The sequence below is a fragment of the Microtus oregoni genome, unplaced genomic scaffold (assembly GCF_018167655.1).
Source record: "Microtus oregoni isolate MIOR12 unplaced genomic scaffold, Mior012 000084F_ref0000050, whole genome shotgun sequence".
Taxonomy (NCBI): Eukaryota; Metazoa; Chordata; class Mammalia; order Rodentia; family Cricetidae; genus Microtus; species Microtus oregoni.
The window spans coordinates 4,726,847-4,731,502 of NW_024544550.1; the positions used below are offsets into that span (position 1 = coordinate 4,726,847).

At 35.6% G+C, this 4,656-nt stretch overlaps 1 non-coding gene across 1 annotated transcript; it reads left to right on the forward strand.

The window, feature by feature from the left end:
* The first annotated feature begins 4,245 nt into the window (after positions 1 to 4,245).
* LOC121441931 lies at positions 4,246 to 4,408 on the forward strand. The gene has a single exon (XR_005973518.1). It is a non-coding gene; the product is annotated as a U1 spliceosomal RNA (small nuclear RNA).
* The last annotated feature ends 248 nt before the right edge of the window (positions 4,409 to 4,656 follow it).

The window sequence follows — 4,656 nt, forward strand, 5'->3', positions numbered from 1 at the left end:
CCATTGCATCAATATCTCATTCTCTTATTACCATAACTCTTTTAGTCTAATGTTGGCTATATAGAAAACCTTCTGCTTCCGTATGAATTTTGGAATCAGTTTATCAACTTCAAGAAAAATTGTACTGAGAATATTGATAGGAATATCCACATATTTGAAACTAGGTTTGGGAGCATTGTAATTTTAAAAACATTAAGTCTTCCAGAATATAAACATGTTAATGCATTTTCATTTATTTAAGTTTAGTTTTCTTTCTTTCAACAATGTTTTATTGTTTTCATTGTATACTCCTTGAACTTCCTTGTTCAAATTTATTCTTAAGTATTTTACTGGTTTTGATGCTATCAATTTGTATTTCAATGTTTGCTTCCTTATAGCATATTTAACAAGTTTCTTTGTCATTTAGAGATTCTGAAAAATTGGTCACTGAACTAGTGGCTTGATCAAATTGAAATTCTAAAGGTTTTGGTCAAACAAAATCTTCCTAAATGTGCCTTTTGTGTATGGAAAAGAGTATTTGGGTTTCTCCCTGCTATGGCAGCAGCCATGATGACCACTGTCTAGAGTTACTAGTACATTAAGAGTTGAAAAATGGTAATGTCCTCATCAAACACAGTGGCAAACGCCTATTATTTGAAAACCTGGAAGGTTGAGGACTATATAATGAGACTTTCTCTTTGAAGAACAATAATATTTTAATTCCGCCATTTTTCACGTACTAGATAGGATACTCCTATAAAGGTAAAACTGTATTTTAACTGTTCTATTAGTTATTAATTTTATTAATTACTTTTCTCAAGGATATTAACAAACACATAAAAAAATAAACTTAAAGGACTAAGGATTTATGCTGGCTCATAGGTTGAGGATACTTAACTTGTTAAAAAGGAAGGCATATTGGTGGGAGCAACTACTTGCCCACCTGGGAATGGTTAAGAAGGCAGGAAGAAAAGAATGCTGATGCTCAGCTGACATTCTCTTTTTGGTCAATCATTTTATTCAGTCTGTTACCCCAGCTCTTAAGATTGTGCCATTCACATTCAAAACAGGTCTTGTCATCTCAGTTAATCCTCTCTGGAAACACCCTTAAAGACACAGCCCAAAGTGAGAGTCATTAATGTGCCAAAAGTTTCTTAATGCAATGAAATTGGCAATCAAAATCAGAAATCATATCTACTATTTGATGACTCAAAATACTGAGGTAGGAAATCCCTCTATTGTATAATTTAATTAATAAGGGAAATAGTAACTTCTCACAGGGTTCTAGAATTATAGAACATTCAATTGAAAGACATTTGGATTATTAATAAAATATATTTGTTCAAAGCCATAATAAAGACAGTAACTGACTCAAGTTAAGACTAAAACCCACATCTTTGGCTTCTAAATCTTCTACTTTTTCTAATTGAATATCTTGGGAAAGACAGGTTTATAGCCCGTAGTTGTTCGACTCTGTATGTGTCACAAATATTAGGTTAGTATCTTCATCTGTGAGACTATCTGTTGTCTCTGTCAGTCTGGATATTTTTAGTAATATCTGGAAAATAGTTCTGCTGGTGATTTTAGATGCCTACACTATGTTAAACACAATGTTTGCTGCCTTCAGGTATATTTTTCACACAATTTCATAGGCAATCCATATATATATGATTTTCATATATTTTTGGTGAAAATCATACATAGAATCTATTATTATGATTAATGGGTACTATATTTTGAGTTAGAAACAAGCAAATAATAAAATTGGTTCTTATAGCTCCTCAGCTTAGTAACTATTCATTATTTTATTAGATATGCTAGGCATACAAGCAAAATTCGAACATTCGCTCATTTACACTTTTAAAAATTCTAATCAAAATTACAGTCTCGGCCTTTGTGGTAGTTTCTGATATATTAAAACGAATGAGATGTGGGCTTGGAATGAGCAAGACCCTAGAAAATAGAAAGCAGAAGTACAATGTAGTAATGGCTATAATTCAAGCAAACAAAGTATTCTACAGAGTCAACTGTAAAGAGATAATCATCAAGGCTTATTCCAGAAGAGGAAATGCTTGGTCTGTCAGAATCCACAGAATATATGGAGCCTGTATGCTTCCAAAGTATTGCAGAAGGAACATGCATACCTATATAGCTAAAGATTAGTCTAAGGGTCTATCACTTTGTTATCAACCGAGAGCCACATCAAGGCTTCTATGCTCTTCCAGGACCATAATTTTCTTGCTTTCTCTGGTCAAGGTCTGATAATATCAGTGTATAGCTGAGAAGAAAGAATGTTTTGGGATTCAGTAGGAGACACACTGCAAATATTAACATCTGTTTTCTTCCTTATCAGTGCTTGAGTCTGGCACTCCTCTTTGGGATACTAAATAAAGAAAAGGTCACCTCTTGGATTTCCATGTGGAAAAGTAGCAGACACTGAGGCTTGAGGAGAATGAAGAATATTTGGATGCACAATTTGGCGGAAAAACAAGTCCTTAGAGGAAGTGTTATGAGAAATAACTAAAAACATGAGAGTCTCTGCCACAGAAAGTTTGTCCTCTCAGATTAAACTTAAAGTAGGTTGGGTATGAAGGAACAATTTCCTGCCATCCCTTTATCCCATCAGCTAGAATTCCATTTTTTTTGGTGGCAACTGTTTCAATAGTCTCATAGTGAGACTGAGAGACACAAGTGTCTTTAGAGCATCTCCATTTCTGCCTTCTGCCGGATCAGGTACAGTATAAGACCCATATCCTTCCCTGTTGAAGTTCCCGTCAAAACTTGGTCACACTCATGGCATTACTCGTACCTATCTTCACTGGTTTCAGAGCCAGTCTTCAATGTGTCAGAGAAAATCTCAGCCTTATCTTTTCCATAATAACTGCAAAATAGAAGTGAGTTTCATTCCATTCTTTGGAATACTAAATACAATGCAATATTAAAAACTGTATTGCAATTCTCACTTTTCTCTTTGTTACCACTGTTAACTGAACCAGATAACTGCTGAATGAGGCTAGAAAATTGGTATAGCCGTCTACCGCTTCAATAAATCCATCATGTTTGTAAGGCTGCTTCTGTTACCTTGAATACATTAAGTATTGACTATCCATCCAAAATCGCATATGATGTAGCCTAGCAATTCCAACCTGTTCATATGATGCAGGAAAATGATGTTCTACAAAGTGTATGGGTAAAAGGAAGCCCTATTTCATTTTCCTGGAACCCTTATTTCAGGGAGAAGTGTGTGTTGTAGTCATTATGTTTATCTAGTGCACGACTTTGACCTCCTGCCTGATTGATTACCTTGCCTCATACAGTTCTAAGCATGTGTATCTGAACATACAATCACAACTCCAACTCTCACCTCAGCCTTCCACATCCCAAAGAACATTTCACTCCTGTGTCTCATGAATTTCCCATCCTTTAAAGGTGCATCGCATACAAATGCAAATGAACTAATTGGTAATGCTTTTGTTTTGACCTGCCCTTCGCAGGCTACTACATCTGCTAGATTCTCACTATAGTCATAATAACCTAGGCAATTTCTTCCCCATAAGGCCTATGTCACTGAGACCTTGGAAACCCAGGGAATCCTATATCTGAGTCACAAATAAAAGAGAATTTAACCTCAAAGCAAATCAGAGTCTAATCTCCTCTCCCATCACACACCTTGCTTCTGCAGTTACAATCTAAACTAGAATTAATAAGGTAAGACACGTTTCTCAGGTACAATAACCTTTCCACAGAAAACTCTGACTGACAGATTCTAATTTATAAGCTTTATTCTGTTGCATAGACAAACACCGCCATGCTCACATGCTCAGACTGTATCTTTTGAAGGTTATAGAAGTTATACCTTAAAGTTCTTCATTTTATTGAAAATGGAAAAAAAAATGTCATACAAATATTTCATTTTGAAGCATAATGATTCCAACACACACCTCTTACTGGAATGATTGCCACCCTTCCACTTGTACCATTATCTGAAAATCAGTCACAGAAGGCTCCAGATCCATGCAATGTCTATATTTGGGATCCCAGAGAAAGATATTAAGATTTATTATCTCAATGCTCTTAGAGTATCATCTTACTATATCACATCAACTAAGAACCGTGTTTGAATGAAAGTTTAATATTTTAATATATCAAGTGTAAACAGAAGCATCCTTACAAATACAGATTTCTAGACTGGAGTTCCTTGTTTGGTAGGCTGGTAGAAGCACCCTGATAACTCTACCTCAGATGGAGTAAATGGTGCCTAGAAACCAAATTATGAAGAAAGAATGACAAGATCATGGCACAAAGGTTGTTTTCTCATGGCAAGGCTTATCAACTACACTTCTGATGTGCAGATGTATTCAGTTTCCCCAAATGTGGGAAACTTGCTGTATAATTTAGGATAGTGGGAGACTGAGTACACGCTTTCCTTTTAATTAGAATAAAAAGAATAGGAAAGAAGTAGGTCAATACCTGGGGGAGGGGAGGAACCAGGAAAGTGGAACATGCAATTGTAAGAGTAAAGAACAGTTTCCAAATGAGCAGTGAGGCCACTGTCTAAGGGTCAGTTGTATCATAAACTCTAGTGGCAATCAAACCTACGAGAGGAAAACATGGTTTTCATTGAGAATAAAAACCGAAAAACTAAGTGTGGCAGTTTGAAAGACAATGACCCCCAAA